This window comes from Blennius ocellaris (genome assembly GCF_963422515.1).
Source record: "Blennius ocellaris genome assembly, chromosome: 11".
NCBI lineage: Eukaryota > Metazoa > Chordata > Actinopteri > Blenniiformes > Blenniidae > Blennius > Blennius ocellaris.
In genome coordinates, this window is record NC_137660.1 from 13,369,581 (window position 1) to 13,384,682 (window position 15,102).

Genomic DNA, 15,102 nt, shown 5'->3' on the forward strand with positions numbered 1-15,102 from the left:
ATTTAGGACATCAAACAAATCAACACAATGTGTCAAAACCTCTGAAGGCTCTTTCATATTAAATGATTATTTTAATTTGGTTAGTCGTTTTTAATAATCCTGATTTGTATACCTGCATGTATTGTCATTGGATGTAGATTTTTTTTGGCTTTTCAAACACCTTGACTGAACATAATTGCTTTTGCTCCTTTCTACTCGTTTCTTTTCACTCACTTTTTGTGGCAGTTATTGGAAAAGTAATTCAGCGCATGTCCTGATTCTTATTAGATTAGAGCTTTCCCTAAATCTCAGCAGGATCAGTTTGAAAAAATAATGATTAATGTGAGAGGGAAGTATGAGCCAGGGAAATGATTAACTGGCTGCGCATGCATCCAAGCCAGGTCAGTAAGTTTGCATTGAGACAGAGAGAAGGGGAGAGAAATATACTTGATATCATTGTTTTTTCCCTCTTGAAGCTGAACCTTGTGGAAATTCCCACTGTTAACCACCAAGCCAGAGGTGCAGCAGACTGCTACGTGTTAACCCATTTTCACCTCACTTGTTTTTATGTGTCAGTGTGAGAAAACCACCAGAACTGTTTTTATGCTTTATACTCTTATACTTGATAAACTATTAACCTCTAGGTCATGTATCCTGCCCTCAGAAGTTTCCAGACTTTGCACTCACAGTTCTGATGATGTTTTATTGTTGTTGTTGTTTTAAATCATTAATAATTTTGTCTTCTTGTTATTATTAGGACCTCGCCAACGGCTGGGCCATAGTTTTCTAATTAGCATTCTTCTAAAAAAAAAAAGAGGCAAGTAAAAGCTGTGTGGGTGGCTCACCCTACACTTTGAAAACCACGGATTTAGAGGAAATAATCTCCCGTTCAATTGCTCCTCAGTTAAAAAAGCAGCTTGTCACCTCCTCTTTCGTGGTATCTGCTTCATCATATTTTCTCACCTGGCACTGCTTCATCCACTGTGAACAGTATCGGTTGAAACTTGTTCTCTTTCAGGAAACTGCTGTTTCCATTGATCCTCCTGACAACTGGAGCTGACTGCTTCCCTCAAAATGGAACAAATAATCACAATCTTGTTCCTAACGCGGTCTTGAGGCAAGGAAGGGTTAAGAGGATAAGGCTTTTTTTTCTTTTGAACATGCTTAATACATGTCTAAGGCCATATGATCACCATTTCCAGGAGATATCTCATGCTTTGAAAATCCTGGAATCGTTGAACGTGCAGTGAGATGAAACACACAGCGAATGTCTACAAGGCTGTTTAATTTGATTAGATGTGGGAAGCCTGGAAGGAAGCAGATAATGAGACCTGGGTGTCACCAAGCACCTCTCAAACGGTTGGTATACAAAGCATATGATGTAATACTACCTCGAAGTATGTTAATGTTTTTTTTTAATTATTATTATGATTATTTTTGTTCTTCTCCTGAAAAAGAGCAACTTTCACAAGATAATGGAGTAGATAATTGTTTGCTCTTAAGGATAATTTTTTTTGTTGATTACAAGAAAGATCATAAATAAAGATGACACAATAAACAAGTTTCAAAATGTTAGCACTGCTGCACTCTGCGTTGCTGTTTCTTATTGCTTTGCTCAGTTGACATATAAGATAACACATCAGTGGGAGGACACAGGATGGGTTTTAAAGCCCCCCCCATCCACAACCATCAAACACCTTGTTCCAGACAATCCCACTTGGAAAAAAATACTGGGCAGGAGGGAAGAAATTGAGTTTTGTGATCCCAGAACCTGATTGGTCCCTGGATGTTGGGGGTGGAAAGAAGAGTGTTGTTTGTTTGACAGGTTTGAGTGTGGGTGAAGACAAAGCACTCGCCTCCCCCATACAGCCCCGCTCCTCGGAGCCCGTATTTTCTCGTTCGTTGCTCAAATTGCGCACGTGCACATTCCTGCGTCTGAGGGCTAAAAGCGGCCTTATTGAGATATTTTTCAATGTGTAGGAAGAAAGACGGAAGCATTCCTCGATTAAGCCCACGTGCCTTTTCACCCAAAACGGACTCCTCTCATTCAGCGTTTGCCTGTCTCTTTCCTTCACGTACACCAGAGCATTCAGCCGTACGCAGCATCAAACCAACTCCAGTCCTTATCGCTGCAAAATGGACCCACCTGCCAGCCACCTGTGACATCCACCTACCCCCATCAGTGCTCCCACTCAATTGTCACTGATTCCCCTGAGTGGTCAATATCCTGATAAACCATTGAAGGTGAATGTTGTAGTCAACATGCAACCACAACATGATTTGAAATAGGATCCAATTTGCTTATTATTTGCTAATTTGTATTATTTTTAATTGGGGTTTTTTTTTCAAGCAGATTTTTCTCTGTAATGTTTTTTTCAGACTTTTTACACACACAAGTCACAGTTTGTTTTTTCCTGGCTTAAAGCAAGTTATCAGTTGCATAAAAAACTAATTGTTCCTCCTTTCAGGCACCTGCTGTATGTTCATCATGTGAATTTCTCTTTTTGAATAAATCAGGATTATGGTGGTGTCATTTCCCTCCAAAGGACATGCTCCAGGCTGTCATGAAAGACTAACAGTTTGCTGTTTTTCTTTTCTTCCAGCCCTGGTGACAAAATAGATCCAATATACATACTCACAAAATTTAGATTCATCTGTCTGCCTTATAAATGTAGATGCAATTCTGAGCTGGTTGAAGTGTGTGTATGTTGGCTCACAGCAGCTTTATTAAATACATGCCGCTCCTGCGTCCAGAGAATCCTCAGAGGTATTTCCTCCAACACAAACTTCACACCGCTGCTCAAAGCTGTGGAGACAGTTTTATTAACACCTGGATGAATACTGCAGATGCTATGACAAAGACAAAAGACCAGAGACAACCCTTCCTCATTATTGCATTCAAGCTGGAAGATGCAGATAATGGAAATGGCACACAGACAGATATTGTTCAGCATTATTTTGTGTGGAAATATGAGGATTTTGCAGAGCGCTATAAGGGTGACAGGAAAAGAAGCAGTCCATCTGTATGACCTTAGAAAATGTATCATCTTCACATTTCTTTCTCATGTCTATGTCATATCTAACTGATTTGGGTTTGTTTCTTTTTATATGTGCAGCGAAATGCTTGTTATTTAATTGGAAAGTAAGTTGGGTTTTTTTCTGAACCCTTCAAAAAACATTTTACATGAAAGGGTAAAACCTAAGCTTTTTCTTCTGTGGGCTAAAAACATGCAGAAATGAGAAAAAAGATCTTTGTCAGTTCGTTTGTTATAATAATGGACTACAAGCAGGAGCATTGGCACTCTGCCAGAATATAACCAGGGTGTGTTTTCCTGGAGGCAACATCTCCTCTCTATATCGATGGATTCCTATTTTCCTACCAAATGATTTCAAACACCAGGCACACTTACCACACTGTACCACACATACAAGCCAACAATGTTGTCGCCACAAAAAACCAAACTGAACACTATTTCATTGTTCAATTGAATTCACACTTCAGCTCCTGTTTTAAGCATCGTCTTGAGGCACAACCGATCATTTTCTTATACAACACATCGTTCATTCATTGGATGAAATTGGAAACCATTAAAAAATATTTGAGAACAAAGGGCCCCAGGACAGCATGACAAGATAAGGAGCAACTTGCAGAGTTGCAGAAAAAGCCTCTGCAGGGCACCTACAATAACTTTCACTTGTGCTTCAAAGGGATTTACAATTCACACAAACTTCATTTTTGCCAGACAAAAGACTTTCTAAAAAAAAAAAAAAAATGCCAATATGAATGTGAAACCTACTTCACTGTGCGCCTGTACATGTAAAATCAAATGTGAAATGTGGATCATTTCAACTCACACATCTTCATGTGTGTAATGTGAGGCTGAATCATATCCCACACAGCTTTTACTTCCAGAGAGTTTTTGATTATTCAGCTTAAACTTTGTGGAGGAACATGGCGTCCCACGGGTTGTTAAAGACTAGAGCAGCCAACATTTATGAATGAAATTACCATAGATTAGTTTTCCTCTGTGCGTCAGGCATTTTGACAAGCTCCTTGGATCATAATGCACCTTTCAGACTACATTTTCATTTCAACGTTTGAAGGTGTCCATTATGATGTATTTTGTCCAGTCTTCTACTGAAGAAGAATCAATCCCTCTGAGGGAGTGCTTGAGTTCGTTCCTTCTGTTGAAATATACATATATTGTGCAAAGTATAGAGATTTACTTAAACATGGAGCACAACGAATGGGAAAATGTCCAATTCTGAGATGGAACCATTTGTGTGACAACAACAACAACAACAACAACAACAACAACAACAACAACAACAACAACAACAACAACAACAACAACATGTAGAAACTTACAACAACTACATACTCTAAACTAAGGCTCTTGCAATGCTCCCTTTAATTGCTGTTAGGTTAAGTTATTGTTCAATACAGCAATAAGAAGAATAACTTCTCATGTAGATGCATAGATGCTGTCGTGGTGAGAAATGCCATCTTTCCTTCTCATGTGCCCTGTCAAATTTCTCACTGGGACTTTCAAGATAGGCGTTGTAAGAACTTTATCACTTCCTTTTTAGTCATGAATACACTACTAGCCCTCTTGCCATGGCCAGCGCAAATTTAATAGTGATTCCAGCCACGTGGAGATGAACTGAAAGTATAAAATATGGTTTAGGGCAAAATCACTAAGAAAACAGGTGCAACAGTTGTAGAGGATTCACAAGATATAAAAGCAAGCACAAGAAAAAAAAAAAATATATATATTTATTTAACAATAATAAATATGGGTCCCAACAGCCTACAATATCTATCCATCAATCATTAAAACTGCTTTATCTAACTCAGTGGTGCATAGTGCGTGGAACCAATAGGCAGGGTACAACCTGGACAGGCCACCAGTTTAAATATAGGCAAACAGTCACACTCAAATACAATTTTAGAGCCACCGCTTAACCACAAACACGTGTTTTTGTGCTGCAAAAGGAAACCAATGCAGTCACAAGGAGAACTTTCAAGCTTTACATCCAGAAAGACCCCCAAGCCTTGACTCTAACCAGTGATATTCTTGTTGTGAGTACTCAGCAATAATCCAGCCTTTAACAATGAGCTCTTCTGTATGTGGATAAATGAATACGTTCTTTTTTTGCTACAGATGAGCCGGTAGTTTGTTTGTTTGTTTATTTATCATGTTGTATATAGGTTATTCTCACAAATGTTATCCATGTAACATCAAAAGATACACCATATAATCTGATTAATTATTTTCCACAATATTAAAAAAGAGCATCAAACAGACATTTTGCCCATTTCAAATTATCTGCTACAATGTTGCATCATGGGAGTGCTCGGTCAGTTCAAATATTTAATATTTATTTATATTCATCAATTAAATAATTGATAAAGTTATGATAAATTATATAAAGTACATTCATTGTGGCAGTAAATGTTTAAAAAAAAATCTTTATAGAAAATATAAATAGCAAGACTAAATGTTGTTTTGGGGCAGAAAATGACTCTTATTAAAGCTTTATGAGAATCACTAATATATTGGTTCGTGTGTGGTTTTTTTATATCTTGTGTGTAAAACGAAGCTTCAGCGATGACTACTCTGAGGATTACGGTGAGGGAGAGTGCGGTGTGCGTGCAGCGGGGAGGTCCGGGGTCTTACGGTACTGTTCAGCCCCCTGGATCGTGAGCGATGCCTCTCCTCTCCACACACCAGCCGCTCCGCTCCGCCGCCGTACCCAGCGAGGACGCCTCTCTCTGCGGGTAAACTCTGGACGCCGCTCCGCTCCCCGCTGTAAGTCAGAAGCCACTTTATTTCACTTTACTGCGGGTTTACTTTCACACGCTCCTTAAGAGTTAATGATTCATCTGGATTATAATCCTGCTTTTTCTTTGTGAAAGGAGCTTTTGTTTCGTCCAGTAAAGTACTTAATGAGATTCTTTTTCTCCTTTTTTTTTTTTTTAACTGAGCATGGCGTACTCTTTTAAAAATAAAAATAAAAATAAAAGTTTTAAGCTCATGATGTGAGCGCTGGTCTTTTTCTGTGTCCTCTGTATTTAGTTTTATTTCTAGTGTGTATCTTTATAATAGTATTATCGGCTACGTCACCCCACACGGTCTCTGCGAAGTTATTGTAATGTGTATGAGTAACTAATATTTTTTTTTTAACCTAATTCAACTAACGTGCATTTTACTTATGTGCAATAAGCGTTTCTAAATAACAGTTTTTATGGTTTTTACAAATGGGTGAACTCGGTGGAAATGGCTCCACTAACCAGTTTTGTACAGTTGTACGCATCACAACACCTCCCCTCTTATCAGAAACATCATTTAGGGCCAGTTATAATTGCAATTGAATGCATTTAATCCGGAAATGCCACTGACGCAGCTGTGTTTATCAACAGGAAGAAGGTAGATTAACATACCTCAGTGTGCTGTAATGTCTAGGCAAACATGAGAATGAGTTCATGTGTCTACACAGGTCACATTGCACAAGCTTTCTTTTGACATTTTAAGTGCGATTAAGCAAAAATAATCCACCAAAACTGGCTGCAGAGTTTGTGCAATGTGTTGGATGGCTGCCGTTCATTCTTCAGTGTGACTCTGCTCCACACCCACAGTTGACATTATTGTTTGTTGTGTCAAGACTTGTCCCAAGTTCAGTGGCACTGCAGCAAACAGACCAGTCATGCTTTCTGTATTTAGCAGCCTACAGAGTGAAATGCTCACTCTTCTTCAATTCCATTCAGTTTATTCATATATTGCAGCAATCCTGACAAAGCAACCTGTGCCATTTTACATTGCAATGATTATTCAGGAAGAAAAATGTCCACTTTCTCCAAACTTTTTTTGTTTTCAATCTGTGTATGTCCATTCTTCTAGTTGGGAGAATGATTCACAGTCACTTGTGTTTTTCCCCTCAAAGTTTCACCATGCTGGGCGCATGCTCTTGCATCGACTTGCCTACATTTGCAGTGCTGCAGGCAATCCAACACACAACAAAACCTGACCTGACGATGTTGATCGGGGTCATTCATAAGTGTGATAATAACATGAGGGAAGCGCCGCAACGGCTTTGTGAAATTAAATGTAATATGTCAAAATGAAAAACCAAAAAAGCTGAAATGAAGGATATTACTTCACAGCATGAAGCCAGTTGGGTTGTTATTTGGTTCGAGATTTTCTTTTCATGATTTAATGCTTATTCCCTTGGCAGCAGTTGTACTGCTTTCCTCTAATAGTTTTGCAGTGAAGAATTAGCATCTCACCTCGGTGCTGTGGGCGGGCGGGGGTTTCTAATTGTCTGAGGGAGCAGAAGAGATGGAACGGGGCTTCTTTCTCTGCTCTTAATGCTTCTTGTTGCAAAGTTTTCAGCTTTTGTGAAGACATAATAAAAACTGTAGAGTGGGCTGCTGGGGATATGTGTGTGAGTGATACTCTGACTGTCATGATGTATCCATTAGCCTTTTTTTTCTGATTGAGGTAAATGCTCAATAAAATCTCAGTCCTTTTGAACAAATGCAACCGTAATCAAACCGTTAGGTTGGCTCTCGCAGCAAGCACGAGAAGTTCTAAATTCAGAAGTGGCTCTGGCAAATGGGTCAGGTCTGGCTTGACGATGACCTTTTAGACTATTTGGTTTTCCCATGAATGCTTGTGACTGCAGGATATTGTCACCTCAGCCAACCCTCCAAGACTCTTGCGGCTTTTGTTGCAAGCTCCCCTCACTAATGGCTCTCATGCGGAACAGCGTCACGGCTCACTGCTTCATGTAGAAGTGGTACACATTGTCATACAGCTCTGCTTAATATCTGACCAATGGAAAGGGAATATTACATTATGGTGGAGTCCCCCCCCCCCCCTTGAGAGGGGTCAGATTCACTGCAGCCCATTTCGAGTTTGTCTCTCCATCGCATTGTGAAGCCGGTCTCAGTGGAGCTGTGCCGCGATGCTGAAATGATCCTTGGAGAGTTAAGCGGCAGCATATGTAGATGTGTCGCTCTGTACTTTTTGTTGGGAGCCACTGAGGCAGGCAGCAGCAGCACGGAGTACAGCTCCAGGCGCTCCCACAGGTCCTTCACATAGTCTTGGTAAAGCAGATGGCAACCCCCACCTTTTTTTTTTTTTTTCCCTTCCGTTTTCACTGTCCATCAATGACAAAGCACTGCTATGCATCGCCATTTGAATGGTTATTTTTGGATCAGCTGCAGAGGCATACACTTGCAAAGAATGAGATTAAGATTAATGTTGAATTAGGTGCCTGTCCCTGATGGATCGGACTGGGTGGCACTACGTGGGGATTTCTTCAGTGCAACAAGCTTTACTTTTACACTTGTTTTTGTCTCTCTTCTAATTTTTCATTAAAAAAAAAAGACAAAATATTCCACCAAAATAAATTCACAGCTATCAATGTGCTTTCTCCTGCTTGTGCAGCTCTCCAAGTAATGGTCTGCTTCCACGTGTTCTTCAAATAGCAGCAATTGGGATTTCCGTCAGTGCGATGGTGGTTAGCTATATTTATCTTTCATCAATCTGGGCTGACTTTTGCTCTATTTCGAAGGTCAAGCAGCAATATTATTATGCCAATGTGGAGGATGGGACTCTTCCTGGGGTCTTGGCTTTTAATTTCCTACCGCCTGCTGTGACACGGAGTCAGCCTTGGGCTTTAATAATGACCCTCCAGCAGATGTGCTACAGTTTATTTCCAGTGGACAAGATCAGGCAGGCCGTAACCATATGTTGCTGTTCAGACGGTGCTGTTTTTATTGCACTCATAAACCGTCAAACTCATTGATTACACGTGGGGATGACAGAAAAGCAATTCCATTGTTGAATGGTGGCTAAACGCTGCTGACAATTTTCTGTGTATATTTGGCAAGTCATTACCCTGAGGCAGTTCCAGCTGTCAGCATAAACTCAGGGAAATCTAATCCGGGATTCATTTTCGCCGATAACCTCTTAACCTCTCATGGTAAATGTTGGACACCACTTTGTGTTGTTGTCGTCTCAGTAAATACTTTCCTGTTCTCTGTTATCCCCTTAAGTACTGGTATTCATAAAGATGCTGTTTTCTTTGATAAATTAACAGAACTCTGAGTTGAAGTACAACCGGCAAGAACAAACAAATCGGAGCAGTGACATTGATGTTAAGTCTGAACTCCACAGTTAATATGTGACTGATTCAGAATTGTTTGGTGCTGAGTGTGCGTGTGTTACAAGGCCTGCAGTCACTCACAGTGAGGTTTATGTCCGGCTGTGGTGGTCAGCTGTTGAGTGAGCTCTGCTGTGTTTGCTGGCTGTTCAAGTATGTATGTTTCTGTGTGCACAGAGGAACAGTGTGCTTGTTTTGGCCGCTCCTCTGTGAGTATGTGTGCATGTGTGTGTTTTTGTCCCTGCATTACTTCTTTTTTTCCTCTCTTTTTTTTTTTGCCTGGTTTCACATTTCTCCCCTTGCCATTTGGACAAAGTCACCTTTCACTTCTCCCCATCAGCACTCGTACATCTCGGCTAACATTTTCACCACTTGCCTCATTCATATATCCGGGTAGCTGACCTCTTGCAAACCTTTTTTATTCTGGTGGGATTTGAACAGTACGGAGGCAAAAATGGAAAATGTCTCTGCGTCTGCATGTTAAGAACTGAAGCAGCAGTTTCATCTCTCTGTAGGTTCAGCCTGTTGTACCTTAAAGCTTTCTCTATGCAGGCTCCGTAATCCCTAATCTTCAGTCTTTGGACCGCAGCAGCTGAACATGTAGCACCAAAGTCACAACTCTTAATAATGGTTATAGGTAAAAATAACCATAAAACCATAAAACCATAAAACTAACCACACTAACCATAAAAATAGTGTGCAGCATTATGGACCAGATAATTTCCTGGGTTCATAGAGCGGTTGCTTCTCTTAAATAGTTTCCTTCTTAAATGAATGGGAAATGGATAACTTGAGGGCACTTTTAAAAACTATAATGCACTGTGACAGCAGCCAGTTTCTTTGAAGCTGAGGTTTCTAAAGTGTGGAAGGGATTGGGAGTCCATCTCACAGAGATTGAACCTTTTTATGATAATTTTATGACGCTACTGTTCCAAAATGGGAAGTAAAAAGCTCCTCATGCTAATTAGATTAATTTCCTTTGAAATATCTCATCCGTGTTTAATTTGTATTTAGTATCTTACAGTTCACAGTTTTACTGTGCACTGCACGTATTCCCCTTCGTTGTGATTTCTTTCTAAAGGCAAAAAGGACAGAAGACATTGTTGGGGAAAGAAAGACATCCCTCTGATCCACGACACAATTCCTGTTCCTGTGTCCCATGAAGCTTTCTGTTGCACCACCCTGTGAAATCCACCGCTTTAGAACATCCACGTATGAGGCACTGTCCACACGAGCCAAAGCAATCTTTTTTCTCCCTGTCGCCCACCCCATCGACATGGCACCATAAAAATGAATCAAAAGGATGTAGTACATATGTTACGTATATGGGGGGGGGGGGTCTTCTCAACAGAGAAGACAGAAAGCATACAAAAACCGAAGAGACACTCCATGAAAAATCCAAAATCTCACCTTGTCAAACCAAATAGCATCAGTCGCTTCTGCAGCTTGATCTGGAGCATGTAGAGGGTCGCGGGGTGATGGGGTCAAAAGGTTTGGCGATGACATCATCGTTTTCAGCAAATGTGTGTGTTATCCATCCACCGAAATCTGTGGTGGCGTTTTCAAACTCCTCACCTCTGCACCCCGTTTTCGGGCTCCCAAAACACTTTTCCGTGTGGATGGTCAACCTATAACAATGAGGTTACATGAAACGGCATTCTCCTGTGGACAGGGCCTTAGGAAACAACTTTTGAAAAATCTGTTTTGTTGCAAATGTTTTACCAACAACAGTTTTTTTTGCATGTGGATGCAGCAAGCAAAAATATGTTCCTGCTGTTTTCCCTGAGAAAATTTTACGTTCTTGCCTATTTTTAAACTTTCTACTTTGATTTTTGCATATTTCTGTATTTCCAGTTAAAAAAAAGCTTCCAGGTAGGGGATTTGTGGTACTGATCTGTTCATGTCCAAAGTCAGTGCTGCTGTCGATGCAGAGGAAACAGAGTGACAAGATTCAGTCCTCAGGTGCAGGTTGAGTCCTAAGATATCTGACAGGCTGTCACCGTTCCACAAGATGAGAAATATGGTGGAACTTAATCTGAATACACTCCAATAATGCATGTTTGACATTTATTTGGCACAGATCCAGTTGTAAATGCTCAGTTATCCAATATACACAAGACTAAAACAGTTAAAAATGAGTCATCAGAGAACAGGACACACCATTCTTTTGTTGTTATTTAATGGCACACAAGTGGAGAATTAACACCATCAACTGTTTATCTTGAGGCGTTTGACTCCGAATATCTGACTGGCTGCATTTCAATGAGCCTTTATTGGCATTAACGTGATTTAGATGCAAGGCTGAACAGCACAGCAGCATTGTGGCGAGTTTGATTTTTGAGCTGAGTAACAATAAACAAGTAGAGGTGATTTGTTAAACGGCAAACTAGAAAATAATGTCTTTAAAGACATGGAGGATAATCCTTTATCACAATCGTTTGTGTGATAATCTGCACTGATATCAGCTGTATGTATGAAGTTATCAATTTGTTTAATTGTGTATATTAGAGTACTTTTGAGGTATTTTGATCTCTTTTACCAGTTCTTAAGAGACCTGCTTTTTAAGTCAACATTGTCTGCCTTTTTTTGCGTGTGCAACACCGAAAACATATCAACCTTCACCACCATTGTTTATTTTCCCGTGGCGTTGCTAACAGAGTTTGGGTCAAATGCTTTTTTAACCTCTAATTTACACCATCTCACCTGCGGCACAAAACCACCGCATACCAGATACGGTCTGGCTCTCCACGGGAAGTACACTGCAAGATTATTTTTGACAAAAGTGGAATGAGTCTGCAGAGGAGATTGAGGCAGACAGCAGGTTTCCACTCAAAAGGCACAATGAATCCAGTGGTTTTGTAAAATAAAACGTGTTGTGTTGATGAGAGCTCAGAATTCACTCCATCATTTCAATATAACATCCTACAAAGTTGCAACACACCAGAATTCACAGCCACGAAATGGCAAAGCTTAAAGAAACATGACAAAGCCAGTACCCAGTCAACTTCTGAAACACTGCCGGGAGAACTGTAACCACGATTGACAGAACAAAACAGCTCCTGCTGCAAAGTACCCTTAATTTAACCCTCATGACTTCACGTGCTCCCTCCTTCCCACACATTCTAGATCGGAGGATCTCATATAGGTCAAGATTGCCCAACTTCAATGGACATATGTCGATATTGGCACAATAGTAATCACCATTTTCAGACTAAGTAAAACAATCCTGCCATAAAAAGAAACCTAAGTTTACATTGGTAGTCAAACCAAGATGAAATGATGTTTCCCTGTTTGGGAGCAGCTGCTTGTCAGCATTGTGAATGTCCCCGTCTGACCTTTTGTGTAGCAGCGAGGGACTTTTCCTGCTGTGATGGTTCAGACAAGGATTGGTAGGTCAATGTGATGACATACTTTTCAGATTGTTTTCTTCTGACTTTCATTGGCATAAATAAGCACTAAACCACCCCAAAGAGGAGTATTGCCAACATGACCGAGTAAGCTGGTCACTGCTGTGTGTCACTCGGGCCTCACACAACTCCACTGATTGATTAATTGATACACATTTCTGTTGGAAGCCTTTATTGTATTTCCATGAACTATAAGAAGCTTTACAGGGTAAAAGTCACATATTTAATCAGCAGTTTTCTCTTCTCGTAACATGAGCTCTACTGGATTGGACTGGCTGCTATTTTTAGGGGTATTAACTGAAAGTAGATGTGTATTACTTTGGAGCTTTACCGATAAGAAGAGGTTGCTGTACAGATTAGCTAAACAAGGTTTCAGTAAGTACAAGCATTGTGTACTGGCGAATGCAGTTGCATCCCATGGTATCGCCACAAGACATCCCTCAATGTAAATTTCTATATGATAGCACACATACATCATCATCCATACAACTCAGACTGCACAATTTATTGTGAATCTATTGTTGACGCAACTTGAACTTGGACATATTGCTAAAACCTGATGAAGAAGAGCAATTCAACACTCCAGTCACATCGGTGTAAATTAATGGCAAGAGAAAGAACAAAGCAAAATACATCTATTGTTGATCTGATGAACTGTATGTATCTTAAATCATATTGTTATTGCTATTGCCAACAACATAACCGTCTACATACAACATATAAATAATAAAAATATAATGGGAGCAGTGCAGGCAGTTGACTTTAAAAAGGAGGATTAGATACTTAGTGTCCTTCATCTGTTTGGATTGTTTATAGAATCGAGATTTAGGACCTTGAATTCACTTTGGATTTATCCAGCTTCACATGTTAGGTGATGTAAAGTCTCAGGTTACAGGTGAGGCAGGAAGATCTTTGTTATGTGTAAATTCTGACAAACTAGAGTACACACACACACACACACACACACACACACACACACACACACACACACACACACACACACACACACACACCATTTGTGTGTGTCAATGAAAAAGCTCTGATTCTACTTTTTGTTTTTGCTCGAATGTGTGTTTTGGCGTGTGTTTCACTCTCAATTTTATGGTCAGAAAAAAAGAAAATAACCTGTTCCAGATTATGATAAGATGACTGGACTGCAAATGTGGGTTTTTTTCACCGTGGTGTGTAATGTCTCTTGACTATTTTAGTCACATTTGCACAGTGACAAGACTGACATGGCGGGTGTTCGCCAGCTGTCAGGAGCTACCAGGGATTCAGTGTCTGGTTGAAGTTGCGTGGCTGGGCAGAGGTGGCGATTGGAGCGCCTGCTCTATGATTAAAGGATGACCCATTCTCCCACCTGAGCCACAGCTGCCCCATTTGTTTTACATTCAAAAATGAATAAAACTCCCAAACATCTGTCTTATCAGTCTGATTTAACTGCGGATGGTTGATTAATTTGCACTTTTCTTATTGGAAATGAATAGGGCACACCTTCAAGATGTTATGGGAAAAAAGACGTTTGGAACATTTACAAATTGGGGCAGGTAGAGGCAGATTGTTGCAACCAGGTGTGAATGTGTGACAGCGAAAAGAAAGCTCACTGCTGCAGGCTCAAGCCTGCCCTCTCCTTTTACTGCTCTATACCCTCAGGGGAAACCATTCCTCACAAAAGTCCATCGTATAGACTACTATATTCATGTTGTATTTTCTGCTGTGGACATGTCTTTCTACTGCAACGTGTGATGCCTGTTATTGAACAGTTTTCTGGCAGTGGTGGCAGATGGTCTGTAAGCCTTTAGGTCGAGGTCAGTGCCAGTCGTCTTTCAGATGGGAAACGTCTTGTATAAGCATCTTGTGAAAGACCGTCTTTAAATTGTTTTCTATTAAAACCGTAATTTAAAACAGTCCGTAACCGTATCTTTCAGCTGGACATTTTTCCCCGATACCATAATTTCACTGCAACATTACCCAGCTCTAATAATGTGTTTTCTTTGTTGACCCCGACATGGTTTCAGACATCAATTGGGCAGAAAACTGAGCCCCTTTTTGCTTTTGCAAAGCTTAATGTTCTCCTAAATAGATTGTGATAATCCAATCACAACCAGTCTTTTCCCAAAGGAACAAAGTGTAGGGAATTGGGTCAGGGAAACAAATACAACCTTTCTCCTGATTAGATATATACTTCATAGAGCTTGATCATCAGCCATCCTGTGCAGGCATTGATTTGCCACCGGTGAAGGTTGATTCCCTCATTTGTTTCTGTGTAAACTCAGCTGAGCCCACATGGCATTTGTGGCGCTCGCTAAAAACCTGAATAACAAGCTTCGTGGGTGTATGTGCATTTACCAAGAAGTAACACTGGCATGCAAGAAAAAGGCATATAGGATGAGACCAGAGATAAATGGAGGATTAATGTGGACGATTAAAAACCTTCCTTTCCTTAAATAAATAGGAAAAACTTACATTTAAAAACATTTAGAATAAAACTAAGTAAATGACTGCTGATGGTATTGTTTGAATATAATGCTGGGATAATCAGTTG

At 40.2% G+C, this 15,102-nt stretch overlaps 1 protein-coding gene across 1 annotated transcript in view; it reads left to right on the plus strand.

Moving 5' to 3' along the window:
• Positions 1–5,717: 5,717 nt before the first annotated feature.
• The window catches only part of tp53i11b (tumor protein p53 inducible protein 11b), a 36,861-nt gene continuing 27,476 nt past the window's right edge, over positions 5,718–15,102 (plus strand). The window contains exon 1 of the mRNA XM_080505080.1: positions 5,718–5,792. The gene's annotated coding sequence lies outside the window, so the exon portion shown is untranslated. The remainder of the gene's footprint in view (positions 5,793–15,102) is intronic.